A 22,606-nucleotide genomic window follows, 5' to 3' on the forward strand; every position below is an offset into this window, starting at 1 on the left:
AAAGTAAATGTATCCCAACATTGTATTCCAATGGCTGGGCTGGTTTTAGAGAATAACATGAGTGGCTTATTTTGAAATAAATCACGAATTAATAGTTAATTTAAATAGTTGCAACCCTAAATTTCTGCTTTTAAAGTCCAGATCTTAATTAATGGTCCCATGATGTAAACGTTATAAAAATAAATCCTCTTTTTTTGTGTGTTCAGAAGCAAACTACTCTGTACAACGTTCAGATTACTGGGTATCAATATGAGGAACAATTGCTGTTTTGGGAGCTCCAAATTGCGAGGACTCATCAGTCATCTGCACGGCTTGACAGGCTAAATGGTAGTTGTACGATATTTCTGCGCTGTGAAACATCTGTCTGTAGCTGTATTGCGGGTAAAGGGACTACAATTACTGCCATTCTATTGTACCAGAACACTTTAACCTCACAGCGGTCTGAAAAGTCACACAAAGCAACCTTTTTGTATTTAATTTTGATTAAGTCTGGAGGATGAACAGCTTGATCCCCACATCAAATATCTAATCTTCTTGCGTGCTCATGGTGATATGTGCAATCATTTGGTTTTCCATCACACTTTTGGCACAGCAGCAGCAGCACCTTGAAAGCTGATTTATGGCTGTGAACGACACCTCCTCTGTGCTTTCAGCGTGTACACCATGGTTACCCTTCCTCCGTCCTCTGCCACAATCACAGTTGACTCTCACCACCAACAACAAATTGCAGCAGCACTGCAGAAACCATCTGTAGTCCGAGGCACATTCAACTTCACATTCATATGTAGGGAGAAAGCTGCCACTCGGTGGGGAAAACAGTAGGAACACATTGCAATGTACAATAATGCAACACAAAACACAAAACAGCTCACACAAATGAGTTTATAAAAAGTTCCCCATCAAAGTCAGGAGGCTGTAAACTCCCCTGAAGCACAGGACTGCAGTGCTGCAACGTTGGACTAATTATACAAGCATTCATAAAGTTTGCACCCCCTATGCGGCTGCATGTGCCAGTTTGTGTGTTTGCAAACGAACGCAGCAGGTGGTGGCATTTTAAAAGTAAACAAATGCGAGCGGGTTGGTTGATCTGTCCTTGACTGAGCTGCGGAGAGGAGGCCACAGTGGCATTTTGTGTTTCACACCATGAAACCTCATTTCACTGTTCCGAAGCCCCCTCGACGCTAACGCAGGTGTTTTTTTTTTCTTTTTTTTTTATTATGGATTTAATTTTCTTCTCTGGTTCACGTTGCTCGGAGCTGTGTTGGGAATTTGCTGAGGTCATTAAACTCCATGTAGTAATAAGAGAAAAATAAAGGTGTATGTCGCCTTTATAACCGAGACAAATTGGGCTGGGAGGCCTCAGAGAGCTCAGTCAGAAATGGCCCACAGAGCAGCTCTCTGGACGTTCAAACTATTATGTACATACAAGTGTGATGTGTGTTAAGTGGAGATTGCAGCAGGACCACATTCAACTAGCAATAGACAGCTTCCTTGCTTCTACTTGTTAATCTGACATAAATACTGACTGCGCAGATTGAAAAGTGACAGACAAAACAGGAAGAAGGTGTCATAGTCCTGTTGTTTCCATCTACTCTTATTTTTGTTTTGTGTGTTTCCCCAACTTCTGCATCGGTTTCCCTCCTGGGTTCTTGTGTTTCCTGAGCTCCTCCCGGGCTTTCTTTCCCTCCACACCTGCTCTGCATCACCTTCGTCAGCCCTGTTCCCAGTGTTCCTCCCAGCCTATCAGCTCCTCCCCTGCTTCTCTTGTTTCTCCACCTGCACCTCATCCCCTCGTTAGTCTTTAGTTCAGTCTTTGTAGAGTTGTACGTTCAGTTTGCTTGATCCTGCTGTTAAGTCTCTTGCTTTTGGGTCCACCCTCTTCAGCTCAGGGGCATTTTGTCCCCAGGTCCTTATCCATAGGTAATGGTGGAACAACTGTGAAACTCTGCAGTGCAAAAGAAAACGTAAAAGGAGGAGGCAAAGTTGGCACAGAGGGAGAGCGGTAGAAAAGAGAAAAGAGTTAAAACAAGAGTGAACAGACGGACATTCACTGGATGGAGAATGCGCCGTTGTTAAAGTGTCGAATTCTTACCACCAGCACTTATTTTCTTCTTCGAAATAAGTAAGTAACAAAACCTTCTTATTAACACTACTGGGTGTTTTAATCTGCCTTTTCTTAGCACTGAGGTCTGGGTTTCTATGTCAAATTAGGATTCTTATGGTTGCTTTTGGTTTGAACTGGACTGGTGGAATTTGAAAAAGTTGTTTTATTCCACTTTGAAATGGGTCGTGCTGCGCATACTAGTCATCATTAACTACTCACTCTCAGAGGCTGCACACAATTGAGGTACATTTGAAAGGTTTTGGATAATAAGATGTTGTGCTAGTAACAGTGAAGTTAGTGTTGCTCTGACTTCCTGTTCACAACCCTGATTGCTTTTGATTGGATGGTGCCATGATCCCTCGCAAAACCCACAAAACCTTAAACATTCGTAACTGAACCAGGATGATGGAGATGAGTTATCTTCTACTAGCACACACGAACACAGTGAATACGACACCCAAAGGCCAAACATCTCATTTTCACACACTTACTGCACAGTGTATCCATGGCAACATTTACATATGGGCTCAAATGACTCTCAGGGTGGTATTAAGGAATATATGAGAAGAAGGAATGACGGGGAATTAGAGCAACGTTTGCAAGACTTTGAGTATATTCACGTTGGAGGTACTCAGCAGACAGACAGGGCCGTCCAGTGATCACAGGGTTTGCAGTCTGATCCCAGCCTCCACCTGCCTCCATGCCAAAGTGTCCTCAAGCGAGACACTCACAAGATATTATACGGCATAGAGATAAACTAATGAGGTAAAATATATAATACATAGAAAATAAATACAGCAAATAAAGGAAAAATGTAAAGAAAATAGCACGGTTGATTCTATAGTCTCGATTAGTCTCGATAACTTCTGTAGTACATCTGAATAGCCACAGTCATCCAGAGATACAGTAAAGACTTCTAGTGCAGGAGATCAGTGATAAACGCTGGAGTGCTGCCATGTGAGTCCTTGTAGGTGATTAAAAAGCAATCTTAAAATCAATTCTAAAATGTACTTGGAGCCGGTGTTACAAGACTCCAAACCAGGAGTAACAAAGGCCGACAGCTTGGTTTTTAGTTAAAGGTACAACCGCTCTTTGTCTTGAATGTTAAACAAGGTAAAGATGTTTGAAAGGCTCCACTCCGGCCAGCGTTACTTCCTGAGGGCGGTTAGCAGTCGGTCATGTTACGGTATCATGGCACCCTGATAAGCATTGACTTGAATTTGAATTTTTTGTCATGGTGAAGATGAACCTTACTTCAGATCTTAGTTTGAATCTACCATCCTGCAATGGAAAACTGCACGATGCCTGTGTAGCTCCTGGTCGCTCGTTCAATTCGCTGACTTCCGTGATGGATCAGTGGAGGCGTTCTGGAGAATGAGACGGGGAGTGCTTGCTTTTCATTGGATGTGTTTTATTTTCCATGGCAGGATACAGACATCTTTTCCAACAGATGACACACACAGACACACACATATACAATCTGGCATCATCAGAGTGCACAAGCTCGGGTTGATCTGCAGAGCTGATGCAGGCGCGCCGTCAGACACAGTACATGACTGTACTCACAATTTGTCATTGCATTTGCAACATGCCACTTCTCTTTTGCCTCACTTTCTCTCTCACACACACACACGCACAGTCGATGCACACACCTGTGTCACCCAGAGCATCTGCAGTGTTAAGAGTGTTTACGGTCTTATCCATAGAAAGTCATGATAGATGTCTGATTCCATGGTTTTGTGTAGCAGCGACGAGCCTTTTTTTCTTTTTTTTTACGGAGGACATTGTGGAATTGAAAAAGCCGCGAGCAAAATAACACGATGTACCATCCCGTACGCTTCTGACTCGATTTCAGTTGGCCTCACTTTGACATGAATCTGTTGGCATGAAAGTAAAGACGAATGCTGGCGAGATAGCAGTGTTAAAAAAATTAAGATCAGCACACTGTGACCCCATTTCACATCTAGTGTTGGTGTGTTTGCACGCTCGCTATGTTGGTGTTTTAGCGGCTATCTGAGTAAAGACGGCGGGTTCACCAGCGAGAGACAGGAGCTGAGAAATGGTTTATACTTGAAATTGAGATCATTTTTGTTTGTCAGTCTGTGTGTGTGTGTGTGTGTGTGTGTGTGTGTGTGTGTGTGTGTGTTTATGACGGCAGGAGCAAAGAGCAGAAATCCCATTAACAGTATGAGTTTGTGGAGGGAAAATGAAATAGTTTTTTAAAGGCCTCGTTATCGTGTTGAGCTGGACAATTACCATCGTCTTCACAGACTCTCCTCCCGCCCTGCTGCCTCTTCTCTCTCCTCCGTTCCCTTCATACCTCTCTCTCCACCCCCACTGCACTCTCCCCCTTTCCTTTCTCCTCCTTCCTCTTCATTCACCTCCAGCTCAACCACTGGCATCCAATTCCTCTCCTCTCCACTTAAACATTTTTCTCTCCCAACTTTGGCCTTAATTTAATTTTCTGCACCATTAATGCTAAGCTAAGGCCTTATCGGCCTGATTTGCAGCCCGCTGCAAGAGGAGAAGGCGAGCCTTATTTTCGGGGGGCCCTTTCCTTAAATCAAAATGGTGGCTCGGGCCGCTGATGGGAGGAGAGGCTGATGGATGGTGGCAGAGACAGAAAAAATCGGCAAATATATAAGCTCGGCCCGCAGGGGAAGGCACACACACACACACTTCACACACACACACACACACACACACACACACACACACGCTGCCAAGCAAGGTTCTGGCTGAAGAGCGTACTGGTAATTGACAGTGCAGGGTGCAGCATCCATCCTTCCATGAACTCCCAACTCCAGCCCGTCTATAACAAACTCTCCCTGACCGGGATTCTGCTGCTGGAACTGAACCGGGATCATATGATGGAGAGACTCAGAGCAGATATCAAAAAAAAGTCCACACACTAATCCTCCTCTGAAGGCAAGTTGGATTTTTTTTTCCTTTGAAAACGAAGAGGTCAGATTTTCCCAAAGTCCAATTTAAAAAGTTGTGCATGCCTACCTTAGCAGTCAAAAGTAAGTTAGTCAGTTTCCATTTTGATTTAGGGGCTCCATTCGATGGGATTGACTCTACGAGCCGTAGATAATAAAACACTGTGAGACAATTTCAGACCTACCAGGAGGATTTAGTTGCAGGGCTTCCTCACTTGTATTGTAGCTCATTTTTTGAAATGACCTACGTGAGGTTTGACAGGCACTACGATGCCAGATGAGCCCAAACGTTTTAGCTTCAGTTACAAACATCAGCTGGCTGGCATGAGCACAGAAAGGTATCCTAATGCTTCAAAAGAAAAAAAAAAAAAATAGATAATGGAGTTGTCATTTAACTGAGAGGGGGATACTGAACATGCCATTCTCCTCTCAATTCTTCCCATTTTCCACCACTGGCGAGCTATAAGTGGCCTCATCCACTGTGAATAGTAAAGGTTACACACCAGACGGCCCTCTGCACCTGTTACACCTCTTCCCCGGTCAGACAGACAACAGCATTACAGCTGACAGTATTCCAACGCAGTGTGTTTGCTCTAACTGAGTATAACTCGGAGTGATGGAGACGGCTGGGATCTGTTGGCTGGACGGCCGCTCGCGTGACGCTCTTTGATGCTGCAGTGTTGCGAGTGTCGCAGAAGCTGCCAGCCTGCAGCAGCAGCAGAGACGTTACCCCCGTGAATTCATGTATTTTGCCCCGGAGGCATTAGATGTTGTGATATGGTGGCTGGAATTGAGTTTCCACTTGCACATCATCAGCAATAAATGATGAGTCGATTCCTGAGATGCGATTATACATGACTGTACAGCAAAGGTTGGCTAATTAATGAACTCGGGGGAGAGAATGTATCACGGTTAGGGCTTTTTTTTTTTTGAACGGGACTGAGCTCGACACCCACTGAGAGTTCCTTCTGATTGAAAGTGTGGGACGGTTTACAGCGCGGGGCTCGGGAGAAGACACCGGAGCAGCCGAGATTTGAACCCAGGCCAGCAGGCTACATGTGGCCTCAGAGATAACGGTCTAAACCCTCTGTTGTCTCATTCCAGCGCTGACAGATTTCTCACCTTCCAGTTACCACATCGCAGCCACGCAGCGAGTAGGCTGAAAAAGAAATGAATATTATTTTTCATCTGTGTAATTGGACCAAGGACGGACAGCAAACCTGCCGGCGTATTCTTGATATTTAGAGCGAGCTGTAATTTCTACTGTTTGATTTCCCTCGTGTTTGTTATGGCTCCCCTTCTGGAATCCATTAGGGCCTCTGCAATCACCAATCACACGGACACACACACACACACACAAACTCTGACACACCCACAGTTTTTTTTTTTTCCTTCAGATTGCTCCTCCCGTGCTTCATCTTCCAGCAGCAGTCCTCACACTCCCCTCCCTCCCTCCCTCCCTCCTTCTCTCCCAGTGCCCAGAAATAATTGACACGCTCCAACCGGCCCGCTTATTAAATAAACAACACACCGCTCAAAAAGAGGCTGCCTCCGCCGCTCGCGCTGCGTTTGGACACATGTGTTCTGACACCTTCAAGGTCCTATTAATCAGTCAGGCAATTTGTTCAAGGAGTCTAAGTGGATAGTGAGTGAGCGCATGACAGGATGTGCTGTCCCTGGTTAACAAGGTGTGTTTATAGTGTCTGCTGAGGTTTATTTACACAAGCAGCGAACTCTTGCGATCTTCTTTGCGTTGTTTTATCGATGACATCGACCAGGTTTTGAGACAAATTAACTGTTCATTGTTTGGCCATTCGTTTCCGCAAATAGTACGACGCTTTGGAGGAGTTGCGATGGGGAGTTGACCGTCTGATAACCCAGAAATCATCATGCAGTCCTTTTCATCTCCTCTGTAATATCCAGTCTGGCCTCGACAACATATGTGCTCAGCCAATTTCTACAGCACAGCAGAGCCAGGTGTTGTTTTTCACTCTATTCTTGTCCAGAGAATGGTTGCTGAGTGCATGAACTCTGTCAGAACCATCATGCTTCACTTTCACCCAGGTCCACACCTGGGACCAAGGGGTGTTGTTTTTGCTAATGGCGAGGTTCAGCAACGCGCTGTGACGTCAATCTCCCACTCCCAGCTCATCAAACATGGCAGCTTGGTCAGATGCTGAGATCCAGGAGATGCAGCGTCTCCTCGGTCTCTGTAGCTGTCTTTGTTGTCCGCTTATTGTTGTGGTGGCAAGCTACTAACGGTCGATACTTTCAAAGTAAGAACCCAGTTCTAAACTCCAATGTAAAGCTCTTATTTTGAAGACAAATTCGATCTGCTTCAGTGTTCACACCCAACTTCATGCTTCACGTCAGGTCACATGTTTATGTCTACCCCAGTGGTGGCCAAGTGGCATCTTTTTGGAAGAAATGGAATATTGCACCTCCATTTCAGAAAGACAAGGCGGCACATTGCAGCCTTTACCATGCTGCAAATGTGCCACCTTTTCTATCTACAAGGGGCTACTGTGAAACTGTCTCAGTTTGGTCAGGTTTGGTTAGGTTCAGGGAACCAAAACTGTTTTGCTAGGTTTAGGAAAACCACATCCTCTGGGCCAAAATAACTACATTCATACAGTTCATAAACCGCGATATCATATAGCCAAGCATAGAGAAGGCAACCAACAAAGTCAACAAGTCAGAGGAGGAGGGGGGCAGGTCTTGCAAAAAAAATGCAGTGGGATCCTTAATAATGATAAGTAGCAGGGCCACTGTCACTGCATCCTGGACTTAACTCCACCCAAGACAATTAGGACTGGTTTAAAGAAAAAAGAAACTAGCTGAAGCATTTCCTCCTACACCAGAATGGGAATTGGTGCACCCAGGCCCTTATCCAGAGCACATTCCACTGCATTATCATGTCTGTCCACTCTTTTTGTAGTCAAGGTAATGGTGTCCACATCTGGGAGATGTAATCCCTCCAGTGGAAGCTCAGTCTGCCCTGCTTTGCTCCCGAATGATCAGACCTCCAAAGGGAGGCGACCAGGAAACATCATTACCAGCTCCCCTCTGTCTCAAAGAGAAGCCGCTCAATACCGAGTTTCTTTCCAACTCATGAATCACATTTTCTACCACTAACAACGTGACCAGGCTCTGTGCAGAAATCTCAGCTGCTCAAAGACTGTAGTGATTTTTTTTTTTCCAGCAGCATTCCTCCTTGTGAATGAGTTTATGAAAAGAAAAGAGTGAGTGGCCGTTCAAAAATGGTTTCAGCCACTTTTCGGTTCCAGTACTGAGTAATACAGCCTGGTACGTATCTGAGGGGACTAGACAATCACAAGAAAGATTTGATCAAGGGCAAGTAAAGCCTACATCTCAAATACCTCAGTAAAGCTGCTCAGTGGCCAGCGGTTCACAGCTGTGTTTATACAGGTCCGCTCTCTGGTGTGAATATATGCAGCTCTAAGCAGGAGGCCGGCTCGGAAAATCTGCTGAGCGGAACTTTACTCCGGTAATAAAGATTTAAGATGTTTTGTGAGGTTCTGCTGCTACATGCAGGTTGAAGAAATGAACTCCATTAAATAATACCTGAGAGTAAAATTGTCCAGCAGTTAGTGTAAAAACCTGAAATAAACAGAAGTGTACGTACCGGAGTTCCTTCAGCCATGATGTTGTGCTATCAAACGGTCATCGCAGGGCAGACAGCTGCTTGGTTTGTATTGCGGAGATATGTGAAGTAGGCAAGCGTGTTTATCACTGTGCTTTCAGCCGTAACTGTGACATTTGTGAATACGTAGTTAAACAGAATGATCCAAACTGTCTGACATTGACCCAACAGCGACATTTCGGACTACAAGTTGTCATTTTCTTTGGTTTGTTCATGCCGTGATGGTTTCCAACCTTATGTTTGCAGAAGTGTTGTTATTAATCAGGTACTTGAAGCGTAAAAACAGGCAGATTGAATTTAATTAGATGATAATTTTATGACACCATCAAACTGTATGTAGGCTGGTGGGTAATGCAGGCGCATGGACGTTATGGTCGACAAACCTTTGTGATCTGCTCTGAATCTTGTTTGTTAATGATGTCGTGTCATCTGCAGATGGAGGGCAGGAAGTGATTTATGATACGTAGTGATACTTGTAGCGATACACGAGGTTCTTTGGTGATACACAGGAAGTTTATTGCTTCTGTGTAGCTCAATATTTTCTTTACTTTGCAACGTGAAAGTTGTTGTTTTTTCTCTTTCTTTTGCTGGAGTTGAACGCCTGTAACTGAACAACAATTCATAGCAACAATAACAAACTAATTTGCCTAATTCGTCTGGTCCATCCTGCTTTTCACTTCTGGCCTCCATCATCTGTAAAGCACTGGTTCTCAAACAGAGGGAGACACAGAGCCCAGTGGGAATTTAATTGGGTGAAGTTAATCAAGATGGACGCTTTATTCTAGAAAGAAAAAACATGTGTTAACTTCCTGTATTTGACTGCTTTAACGACTAAAGGAACTATTTTAACTTTGTATTTCACCAAGTCGATTAATTTATCTTAATTGGCGTTGAAATGACTGAAAAGATAGAAAATTGCACCCACATGTGTTTTAACAGCCTTATTAGCTTTCCCATCCCGATTTTAAACAAACCAAAGTTTCCCAGAGTCTGCTCGTCTGTTATCAAAGGTCATTAAGCTCCGGTGCCGCGGTGCCTGGCTGCCATTTCAGCTAATTAGCTGAACATAATTGTACTCAGTGAGTGTGTAAAATTCATATAGCTGTCAGATGACTGTCGGTGAGGAGCGAGCGAGCGAGCAGATGGAGGCGCAGACAGGATGATGGAGCGAGGGAGAAGGTTGATAACAAAGGGGAGACAAGAGACGGACAAGGTGAAGGGGGGAGTCGGGGTGGAGGAGGGAGGAGAGTGGTGATGACATAGACTGATTAGAGGACAGAGAGAGACAAATAGAGACGGCGAGAGAGAAACAGCAAACCTTTTTGTCCTGCTGAGGCGTCTGCAGGCGAAGGGACGGCACTCTGAAGATGATGGAGGAGGAGGAGGAAGTGAAAGAGCAGGGAGGGAGAGAGAGACGGAGAGGCTGACCCTCACATGACACGCAACATGAGACACACACACACACACACACACACACACACACACACACACACACACACACACACACACACACACAGACACACACAGATGGCAGCAGGAGTCACTGTATATGAAACACAACTTAAATATTTATCATATTTATGTATGCTGCATGTTCTAATGTATGCAGTCCTACACACACACACACCCAAACTCATAATTATCATAATATCTCATAAGCCCTCCCGCTGTATTAAATATGAGTTTAAACTAAATAATTTAGAAACACCATCTGGTTCAAATGTGTTTGTTGGTTTGTAAAAATGCACTTTGTGTTCACGGGGTATATATCTCCGGTTGTTGTGCCTGTGGAGCCAGTAAATTCTTTTAAGTACATATTTTCATGAAAAATAAGTTTTTTTTAATATTCTTGACTCATTTGGTGCTCGTTATTTCTTTAACCTAGAGGGTAAATTGTAATAATCTTGTGTTGCACGTGACATTTAATCTACCGCTGTCATTAGATCCACATTTTAAATTTGTCCAGTTCTTTGGTTTATGACCAACAACGTGTGAAACAACACATCTGATCAAACTCAACTGTACATCGTGTTTAGTTCTAATAAGGGAATGACAGCATAAAAACCTGCTGAACCAAGATAGTGAACATTGTTAACATTGTACCAGCTTAACATCAGCATGCCAGCTTTGTCATTGTGATCGGCCTGCATTAGTGATTCACTCAAAGCACAGCTTTGACTAAGTCGACATTTCATGCTGAATTATTTCGTGTTGTTCAGTCAGAAGAAATAACGAGTCATTGGCACGTGTTGCTGGAGCCTGGATGATATCTACCTCGTAATGATCGAGAGTGAAGCTTCACTCAGACGGGGCTCGGAAAAACATGCCGTCTCACCTCCATCGGTTTACCAGCTGATTATTTTACAGGACATTAAATAGTTTCTGAACCAAATCACACACATTTAGGCCGTTCTAGGTGAGCTCATTTGATAGCTAGTGTAAAATGATTTCACCTTCATTCACTGAGCCTCCTCTGAAATGGTTTGGATCCTCTCTGCCACTTTGAAAACCTCTGCCTTTAGATAAGTGGTTCTCAAACTTCAAGTCAAGGACTTTCTTTAAACTCTTGACCAAATCAGTCTTATAATCTTTCATTTCTTTGGAAATTTTTGGATGCAAATGTAGTGAAAATAGTGAATTTTCACCTCCTTCTTCTAGCTGAGGACCCTCTTTAGGGATCCCTGAGCATCCCCTGATGCTCACATAATGTTTGTACACCTACAACAGAAGCAGTTGTTGTGTTATTGTCAACCCGTCTTTCTATTACTTACTATGACTTAGTCACCAGTGGACGTCCTCTGTGGCACCAGCAGTGGCAACTAACAGGAGATTTGCGACACATCGCTGCAAAACCACTTTGCCAACGTTATTCCTGGTAAGGACTCAAAGCTAATTATATCATTAAAATGAGATATTAGTCTGATTAAATAAGGGATGAGGAGAGCGCTGATTGGCTGATGGGAGCGGAGAGACGGATCAGGCCAGAGGAGGAGAGGATGGGGAGGGAACCCAGAGGAGAGATAAATCCTGTTAAGGTAGTATTAATGTTCTTAAGCATACTGATAGCTGCTGTGCATCTGTGTGTGTGTGTGTGTGTGTGTGTGTGTGTGTGAGACAGTGCAGCAGTGCTATAGGCTCATTAGGCTACAGGGGAGAATAGCTAAAAGGATTAGACCGTCATGGATTATTCACGCATGAAATACTGGAACCGAGGAGGTGGAGAGAGAAAGAGAGAGAGAAAGAGAGAGAGAAAGAGAGATGGGCTGAATATGTAAGAGAAGTTGAGCATATAAATATGTATGTCTAGGAATATATGTGGTAAAGAGATGGAAAAGAGGAAATGGCAGAGAGACGGGTGGAGATGAGGAAGAGAGCCGCAGAAGTGGAGGAAGAGAGAGAGAGAGAGAGAGACAGAAGAGGATGAGGGTTGGGATTTAAGATGGAGCTCGAGATTGAGGAAATCTGCGTAACGGAATGAGGAAGTAGAGATGGAGGGAGATAGAAAAAGGAGAGCAGAGGATGACAGATCGGGATATAAACTCAAACAGCGAGATGAGAGAGATTTGGGGTGGTGAGATGGAAGCAGAGCAGTGTGGGTAAAGAGAGAGATGAGAGGAAAGACAAACAGGAGCTGAGAGAAATGAGACAGCAAAGTGGGGAGAGAGGAAGGGAGGGATGGAGAAGGAAATCAGTGAGTTGCAGATTAAAGATGCAATAGATGACACAGAGCTCATGATCAAAAACCAGCAAGTCGACAACGTTGCCATCACAGCCGAATGTCAAGCAAGTGCAAGAACACAAGATGTAACTTAGCTAGCCTGCTAATAGTTTAACGGCAAGAGGACCAGCTTGGCGTCTGTCGGACAGACTAATACATCGTCACTGCAGATTTAATGCATGACAGTCCCACATTTTGACGTGTTTCAGTGTTGCATACCCCTCCTTTGTGCTTGAAATATAAGTGAAGTCATGCAGTGAAGTTGCAGTACTTGGTGCTGCTCTTTTAACATCAATGCTGCCTGGCAGGATAAGAGCACCACGACTGGCGAGGTAATACGGCAACAGTAACACATAAGAAATCTCCACATATGAGTGCGACATTTTGTAAATGTCCCGTTGTGTCTGTTTGTTTTATTTCATCGGGGGGGAACAAAGACGCATGTGAAATAGAGGCGTAGGTGTAACAATTAGAAAAGCCATTGAGCCTTACTCGTGTCCAGCCTCTTGCTCCGGAGCTCTCTTCCACTGTCAGTGTCCTCTTTGCCCTCTTTGCTTCTGCCATTACATTCATGATATCCATGCTGAGAATACCAAGTTAACTTCTTCCTATGGCAGAAGACCTTTAGACCCGTAGTTGGTGGTTCGGAGCGTACTTCTCAGGAGATCACACCCAACAACCCAAGTTAAATAGTGCAAGAACAGGCGCCGTTCTCTCCCTATAGGTCAGAGTACTGGCAAAATGCTTCGGAAGCTCTTATTTTGAGGCAAAATAGTTGCATCCACTCACACAGACACACAGATCGAAAGGTACATATGCCCACTACAACCTTATGCTGTTATTTTCACTTTGTAGTTCCTCTGCAGAGACTAATGAGCACATTTTCTCTGTACAGCTGTTCAGCAATAAAAACATATGGAAATAAACATCATCAGGCAATGCAATCAAATCTCCTTATAATGTTTTTAAATTACTAGAATGTGGTTTTGTTCTATAGTTCAATGGAAATGCTCCTACTTTAGGGAATACAAGGCAGACAGGGACTTTGTGTTGAGCTGTCAGTGGATATGTTTACATTTTGAGTTTGAGTCTTATCCTGTTTTTGTTTTTGTTTTTTTATTTCAGCATGTTGAATATTGCATCATTATAAACCATCAGAACTGGAGACAGCAGTTCTTTAACAGCACATGCACTAAAGGCTTTTTATCGATGGTTGTTTTTGCCATTCTCTTCACTGGCTTGGAAAGAGTTTGATTTTCCAACTGGCTCCACTGGCGCTAGAGAGACTCCTGCTGTTGGTCTGATTGGTTGAACCTAGATGTGATAGAGAGTGACAGAGAGACAGACAGTTTGTCCAATCATCTGCCACATGTCTTTTTGACAGTGCCTGACCTTTCCCCAACAGTATCTAGTCGTACCTTTCCAGATGGTTCTTTCTAAAGACCAACACTCATCACTCTGTGACTCAAAGTTTGTCTTGGCCAGATTGAAGACAACTTCCTTTCAACCCTTAAATCTGTGCACTCCATATCAGCATAGTTCAGATCTGGGTGTGTGTAGAACTACACAATTGTACTCTAACAACTCCCGGCTTCACACATCACCACACTGAGATCACCAACCAGATCTTTAATGCTGAAAGTTGATGGAATGATAATCACATGCAGATTAACATCAGCTTTTTGGAGCTGGAGAACACTGAGATGAAGCAGCAGCTGATTGTAGTAAATACAGAGCGCACTGATTGGCGCTCAGTGGGCTAAGAGAGAAGGAGTGGAAAGGTTTGATTTAAAGTGGTCATTTTCTTAAAGTGATGTCTGTTTCTCAGATGATTTCCGGAAATTGCGAAAACACCAGTCGTTGTGCTCGACACATGTACTGGTTATGATTAAAATCAGCGAGTAGACCAGTGATTGTCTTTTTGTAGACGCCCCAAAGAGAAAGGTTATGTTACGGTTTATGTTAGCCTGGATTGTTGCTTTTTGACCGAATTTAAAGCCCTGTGGGGGGACAATGGGGAAGAAACCCAGGACCCAAATATTTCCAGGTTTTAGAGCTTTATGTAATAACCTGACTGACAGTATCATCACTACTCTGACTTAATCCCTGCCACTGTCTTGATTCCATTCTGTTTCCAGCCCAGGATACCAAAAAATCTTGTCTACATTGGACCTTTTCACAAGCCACGATTTGCACCCAATGGCAGTCAGACTTAATGGAGAAAGTAGTGTGTCCTTTCTGTAGCGAGGTGGAAAGTAAAGGTGGCTGGTGGGCGTATAGCAGGTGCACTTGGTTTCCATTAATCGCATCAGGTTGGTACTTCTTTTTCCTCCACTCCTCCTGTCTACAAGTGTCCTTGAATAAAGACACAGAACTCCAGTTCCTCCCAATGGCCAATGGCAGCTTGCCACAGCTAAGTGTGTGTTTGTGTGAAATGCAGTCTATTTACCACACAGTTTGTGTTCCATCACAGATGGGATGCAACAGTAATTGATTAATTGAGATTTTGCAGAATCATCCAGTATTGATGTTCCTGTCCAATGATAGGGTTGAGTTGTCAGTTGCCTTCCCCATCTCTTGATTGCTGAGACTAAGTCGCCAAGATTTGCGCTCTTCACTACTAAAATTTGGTGCCTGTCTTCCTAAACGGGCGGTTGCCCGACCCCTCTGACTTCACTGTAACACAATGAAACATTGAAATGACTGAAAATTTGTCCTACTGCATTTTTCACACAGATTAGAGCCAGCAAACCTCTGGTCACACGCCCTCCAACCCCCAGTGTCTGCCTGGCCTCGGTTTTCTGCTGCTGTCGTGTGGCACTGTTGCCATGTGGGACTAGAAAACAGAATGTGGGAGTAACTGTCCCACATCTTGAAGCTTGTCGAGACAGCTGTGACTGAGATGAAAAAAAAAAAAAAAAGAAGGGAAAGGAAAGAGAGAAATTGTGATGAAGGAGGAAGGAGTAGTGAAAGGGAATAAGATGGAGAATGGAGATGTACTGCAGCAAAGGGAGGTATGAAGAAAGAAAGAAGGAGAAGGGGAGGAGATTAAAAACAAGAGATTGATAGATGGGGGGATGGTCTAAAGTCAGAGAAGCGTACTGTAGATTGACAGAAGATGATGATGGAGAACAGGAGAAGACAACGGGCGGAGGAATGGTCGTGTCGCTCACTGAAGGAGAATGACATCAGAGGACGATAGGTGAGGAAGCCAAATTGCAAGATGCCTGCACACACAGAGAATATGATCAATGACATGGTCAAATATTTGGGGAGAACAGCCTGGGTTTGCCTCACGCTGCGTCTGTCGCCCAGTGAGACGTTTGGTAGAGAGACATAAGCATGAAGCCAGAGAGAGAGAAGCAAGAGGGGAGAGGAAGCACACACTTGCAGAAGGACTGTTTGCAACAGCGACATGCAAGTGTGTGATTGTGGATGTGATGTGACATAGATGCATGTGTGCAGTTAGGTGTGTGTGTGTATGTGTGTGTATGTGTGTGTGTGAAGAGATCTGTGTGTGTGTGCGTACTGTATAGGGACATTAGCATGTTTGCAGAGAGTGGCATCTAATCTGTTTATGCAGTCAGAGCTCATCTGGCTCCAAAACCCACAAATAAATATTTAAGTCTATCTGGCTGCTGCTGCTGCTGCTGCTGCTGCTTTTCATGACTTGTTTAAAAACACAGGAAGCAGCACTTTTTAAAATGGGTTTGTTCTCACTCAGACTTCACACAGCAGATGTGATGTGTGTATTCTGTGTGTGTCTGCAGCTCTCACTGCCTGCCTCACTGGTATTTGTATTTGTCATGGTCGTGTGTACTTTGTGCAGTTGTGTTTCTGTATCTGTTTCAGTGTGTTTCACTGTATGACTATAGACAAGTTTTGTGAAAGTGTGGATGCTCCTGTTCTTATATCATTGTGAGGACCTGATAAATGAGGACATGTTGAGAAGTGAGGACATGGCCCCAGTCCTTGGGGTCATATCCATGACTTCATTTCAGGCTTATTAAGGTTAAGTTTAGCTTACATTAGTGTAAATTCTGGGGGTCAGGCATGTAGTTGCTCTTGCTCTGGCCCCCTTTTCAGGATCTAACTCTGGAAATATGTAAAGACTTAGATATCACATTCCTGTCAGTGCTCCAATTTGAAGAACCAACAAGATTAGTTCAATCAGACGGTTACAGGATTAAAAAGGCAGAGCTCTGTTTGCAACAGAATATTTGCTCACAACAAGAGAACACAGAGCGCTTGTGTTGTTCTCTGTAATCTGTGAGGATGTTTGAGTGGATGTTGGAGAGGTGGAAAGGCAGACTGAGGGACAAAGGGATAAAGTGGATAAACTGCTGAGAGTTGTTTTCCCAGATTTAGCACAAAACCACATTGACGAATTGGCTAATTAAGCTATCTTTTTCTCACTTGTTCTACATATCAGCGACAACCAGCTTTCAGTCAGACCATCAGATGTAGACATGTTGTTACAGTCTTGAGGTTCTAGTCTTATCGATCAGTGACGTTCAGCTCTTGGGATTCACCCTGACTGTTGCTACCCTATATACCAGAGCTCGTTGATAAATTCCTTATCTGCGTGTCTCGCCACTCAGCAGCCATTTTGTCAACACCCCTGGGAAGTGACCTAGCCTTTCTTAATAATGGGTAAAGAGCCAGAACTTCACCTTCAGTGGTCACTGGGACATGAAACAATGTTAGCGCCACCAGTCAACAAACGTTTTTTTTTGTTTTTTTTTTTCCCCCACAGGTTTTACTTCAACTTCTTTATTGCTCAGTTTAGGGATGCCATGATGAGACGCCGTCAGTCTGACATCTAATGTTTGAATAACTTCACTTTACTTGGTAATCCTGTGCATTAGCCTGGTATCCTCCCTTTCGATGCTTGTTCAAAGTCTGATGGCAACCGATCCTTCCTAACAACAAACTGGTTGAAACCTTTATGTCAGGGGAACAACACATTTTGCCAGACATTTATCCCAGTTCCGCTGTCGTAAAGCAGACCACTGGCTTTTGGAGGGAAGGTGTGTTTATAAACCCCTCCTCCATCTCATGTGTTACAGGCTTTCAATTGAAAATGCTTTAAGCAGTTTGTCTTCTCTCTTGTAAAGACTCTGGAGCTAACAGGGACTTTGTGAGTGGCAAGACTTTTAGCCCAGGCAGCAAAAACTGGAATCCGGTTCCTGCAGTTAAATGAGTTCACAAGCTGCTTCAAAAACAGGAGAATAATTCCTCAGCCACGTCTGTGAGGGCATATCAATACACACAGTATAGTTGTTGCTCTTTCTATTTGTCTGTTTTGAGGGTTTTTGTGTTGAATATCTTTATATACATTTATGTGTTCACACGTGTCTTTCACTCTGGCGAGATCCTCGGATGTTCCCTGTCTTACGCATTTTTCATTATCGCTGCATTCATCCTCAGCCTCTCTGCACTTCTTCTCTCGCTGTAGCTCCAGGTCACACACTTCCTGTATCTTTTATAAGGAAAATGTGTACCTGCTAGTTTCTGAGGGAATGTGGTTAGATCTTGTCAAGCCCTCAAGGAAACAGTGAAAGTATCAGTTTTCATCACATTTCATCACCTCAGACTCACACTTGCATACTAATACAATTTATAAAATAAACTGCAGAATATCTTTTCATAGAACAGCATGTTTGTTTGTTGATCTTGTGTTCCTTAACTGTTATCATCCATATACACTTTCTTTTTCTAAAGCTGTACTGTCTGTCACAGAGATAAATCAGAATAGATGGAAGAGATGCACACATAGGAGGAGGCAGAAGAACTTGACCTGTTTGATGACATCTGTTTCACTGATATCTGTTTATTATTATAATTATATAGAAATCATGCATGAATGTGAAAAAGCTTCTTGAAATAGGATTGGTGAATTCTCAGATGGTCTATTTTCCATTTTACTAACCATGTGATTATTCTAATTTCTTGTTACCATTATAAAATACAAACCCAACGCTGAAAAGAAGTAAATGATTTGCCTGTTGGCCAGTGTTTATCAGCAAAATGGTGCATAAATGCAATCACAATAACTCACCGCCATTGCAACCATTCAGAAGGAAGCGACCCATCAGCCAAGGTGCTTGCAGCGTAAGTGCTGAGAAAAAAGCGTTTACTGCCAGAGGGAGAAGAAGTGGTTTGCATGGCAATGTGTGTTTTGGAGAGGGAAAGGTGCAGTCGGATCCGATGGAGTAAAGCAGGGGTGCATTTTTAATTCTAGGCTTTCCCTAAATGTCATCCGCCTCTATAGGATGTAGACACACTCTGGATACAAGATGTATGGTAATGATAAGGCGGTCCACGATGAATTCTGAAAAAGGCATTCAAATCCTAATACGAATTTATGTGTTTTCTTGTTTTTTGTTGCAAATTCAAATTTTTCTGACTTTGCAAAGTTTAGTTGCCCTCAGATTCAAATCCCTGCTGCAGGTAGAGGTGTGTGTGTGTGTGTGTGTGTGTGTGTTTAGGTGTGTCGACCCACAAGCTCTATGAGCCTTGATGAGATAGCTTCTGTGCCCCCAGATAAACTCCGTTCTGAATCAAATTGATTTAAGGACAGAGCAAGTTCCTGTTCATCTGATGCAGTTTATACACATGTTTGTGTCAAAGGAGATACAAACAAAATACAAGCACTATTGTAAACGTTTATTTGCATGCTGTATGAGTAAACATGTATATGCTGTGAATTCTGAGCATGACGGTGTGAACGATGTGTCCCATTTTTGCTCCCGTGGGTGCTCCCTGAGGTTAATTGCCCAAGGCAGAAACATCAAATTCACCCGTCCCCACACTGATAGGTCAGTCTTTCAATTTCCTCCCTAATTGGTGAGGTCAGGACAACATGATGTGGAAGTGATTCCACATCAGCTCCTGGGGGCCTTCAGAGGGATCAAAGGATCCCCTTTGGGTGCTATTGGCTTTTCATCTCTCAGGGTAATGTGTCAGCGTGTGTGTGTGTGTGTGTGTGTGTGTGTGTGTGTGTGTGGTAGTACGTGCGGTGGACAAGTGAAGATGAATCCTTTGTGATCCCTGTGGTTGAAGCTTGGTCTATGTATCAGAACATTATCAAACAATACATAAGGAAAAACTTAAAAAAAAAATCATATTTAATATCTAAATGGAACTTTCCATATGCACGTCTATATACACAACACATGATCATCTATGGGCCGTGTAGAGCGATGTGGAAGTATTAATGGAGACATATATTTTTTATATCAAAAGCAGATGAAGATGAATCTCAGACTTGAACTAAATCTGATGATTTATTCTGGGATGTTTATTTGGAATATAAACAAAACGCTTAAAATAGAATAAAAGCAGTCAAAATGTCCAAAACATGTTTGGAAATCTGCTTTGAAAAAATATTGTTTCCACCTTGTAAGTAATTTAACCATCTCAATTAAGAGAGGGACGCCACTGGCACATATTAAGAAGTTAATCATTATTTTCCACCAGTTTCTCTCCGTAACAACATATTTGTGATGCCCAGAACAACATCCCAATTAATAATAACAACTAACAACGAAACATGACTTGATAGTTTAAGATTACACTGACTGGGACAGTCATTGGGAGCTATTTGGGGTTCAGTATCTTGCACAAGGACATTTGAACCCTCTGATTCGTGGGTGACCCACTGTACCTTGTACATTGTTTAAAATAAGTATTTTGAAGACCAAAACTGCCAAAATTTGCAGTTGAGTTTATACTGGCCATCTCTCAGACACCAGAACGCATCAACAGACGCCTGCAGTTGCTTATAAACTGTCTGTTCCGAAATTCAAAACAGTCCCTCAGCTGCTCACAGGATCCCATTTAGTTTGAAATGCCTCTAAATACCCTTCAGACAGCCATCCTCATCAATCTGATGCCATAATCCATCATTATGAATGCAGAGTGGGAGGCTTTGATTCAAGGAAATAGCTCCTTTTGTTTCCTGATGAAAAATAACTCGATGGCTGTGACTTTCCTACAGTCGATGAGTGATGGGTTTGAGTCAAGAACAAAGCAGCAGGAACGGTATTACTCACATTTCAACTGGTGGGTTTGAGACTTTCAAAATAATGGACAGCCTTATGGGAGGGCTGCCTTTTCCACTCCTTCATGTGTTCTTGTTGAACAGGTTTTAGCTGGTACGTCTGTGGGATGCATCACTTACTAACACGCTTTACTTTTTAATGCAACAGGCCCTCTGTATTCCCAGCAGTGCTGAGCTTTACACGTTTTTAACACTGAGGACTTGAAAAATTAAAATTTAAAGTATTCATATATTTTAACAGTATTTCTTCCAGCTACAGAGAAATAGAGAGAGAGACTTTACTGTGTAACACACAAGGTTGAAAATATAAATGCACGTTGTGTAAAACACACACTTCCTCAGGGTAAAACCTTTTAGAATGGGCCTAAAAGCTTCTATATGCAGAAAAGATAAAGTCACAGTCATTATAAATTACTGCATCCTTAATAACACTTCAGGCATCAAGGAGATTATCTGCAGCAGCTGAATAAACTCATTTTTTTTACTTAGACAAACTAATGGGAAACCATTAATATTAAATGTTAAGATCAATTTTCTTACACAATATATCTGAAAGCCTTTCATAATGAAGTTTACAAATCAGATAAAAGAGCATTATTTTCCCACCTCAGGATGTTTGAATGTGCTGAGGGGTGAGATTTTGTAAAGACATTATAATTTAGTGGAGGAAAATTGGGTTATTTTTCAAGTGATTTACAACTGGCGAACTACAACTCTATCTTCTTGACTTAATGCACATTCCCCATGATTATTAGGACAACTAGAGGCTGAAGTAAGTTTCTATCTCCACTCAATGAGAGTAACACTGATGAAGAAGACCCCGCAGACTGCATATAGATATGGATGGAGCCATTGTATCGTCGACCATAGGTTTGTGGAGGCTTTTGAAGCCCTAACTTTGGCATTAAAACAGTCGCTATCCTGGATTTTTCATGCCAGACGGGACCATGATTGAACAGTAGAATGGAGATGCCATAGATACGCATTGCTACACCTCTATCTCAATTGACTCCATGGTAAAAGTGAACCAATAGACCAAGCTTCTTTTCGACTCCTGTGTATGGAAGACTGTGTGGTCCAGGTTAGTTCTGCCAAGTTGGTCACTTACAGGCAGGTTTTTAAGTTAAATCCTACAGCTAGGAAGTGTGCTGCCTTCATTCCACCCAGCGTTTGTTCTGTTTGGGTTACTTAATTAATCAGCTACCTACCAGCCCCCAATGAACAAGTTGGTGTCAGGCCCGGTGGGTTGCGCTGTGTACTTGGATGATGTTGTGATATCCATTGACACTGACCTTGCCTTGTTTGATCATCTGGCCTGGGGTTGTCCGACCATTAATCTCAAGCAATATGAGTTTGCTCAGGCGACAGTAAACTACCTGGGTAAACTGGTTGGCCAACGGTGGGAGCGCCCAGTAAGTGCCAAGTTGGATTGTTCTTTTAGAAGTCTCTGTCCTACATCACAGCTGCTGGAATTGAGATAGAAGAATGTGAAAAATAACGGGAATAAAACGGTACCTTGAGCAGAAAGGTCAAGAGAAGATTGTATCAGATTTCTAAATTCCTTCTCCGTCAGCCCTCTCTCATAACATTAAATGACCTTCCCTCCATTTTTGAGAGTGCCAGGCTGACTCTTATGAGACTATCAACTGTGAAAGTAAACATTTCACCCGAAAAAAGAGTCTGCAGCGGAATCATCACACTTACTTTCAGCGGCTAATAGATGACAAATGTAGTTAATTAAACACCTTGTAATTCTATGAAAACCAAGTTCACAACAGGGACTCCTCACATATCTTCACAATAACGTTCAAAAACCCACAGAGTATATTGGCGTCTTGCTGTAAACCACTCTAGTTTTTGTTTTGTTTTTTGGTTGCTGGAATCTCAGCAGGGGGAGAAAAAAAAAAAAAATCTGGATACATTTCTGCTGGGAAATCACACAGGAGGAACAGCTTCGAGCAGTATGGCAGCAAGTTAACTTTTCAGCAGTAAAAGCATCTTTATTTGATGTCATTCAAGCCCACAGACGTAATATTTCAGGGAGGACACTTGGTTTTCTTGTACAGAAAAAAATATGCCAAAAAGACAACGGAAACTAAAGGAGCGGTTTGAGTGA

The 22,606-nt window shown here is 43.0% G+C and overlaps 1 protein-coding gene across 6 annotated transcripts in view; it reads left to right on the forward strand.

Annotated features, from left to right (window-relative positions):
* Positions 1-1,787: 1,787 nt before the first annotated feature.
* elfn2a (extracellular leucine-rich repeat and fibronectin type III domain containing 2a) overlaps positions 1,788-22,606 on the forward strand; it is a 195,851-nt gene continuing 175,032 nt past the window's right edge. For all 6 annotated transcript variants that reach the window (XR_005077664.1, XR_005077660.1, XR_005077662.1 and 3 more), the window contains exon 1: positions 1,788-2,122. The gene's annotated coding sequence lies outside the window, so the exon portion shown is untranslated. The remainder of the gene's footprint in view (positions 2,123-22,606) is intronic.

The sequence above is a fragment of the Acanthopagrus latus genome, chromosome 1 (genome assembly GCF_904848185.1).
Source record: "Acanthopagrus latus isolate v.2019 chromosome 1, fAcaLat1.1, whole genome shotgun sequence".
In the NCBI taxonomy this organism is placed as follows: Eukaryota; Metazoa; Chordata; class Actinopteri; order Spariformes; family Sparidae; genus Acanthopagrus; species Acanthopagrus latus.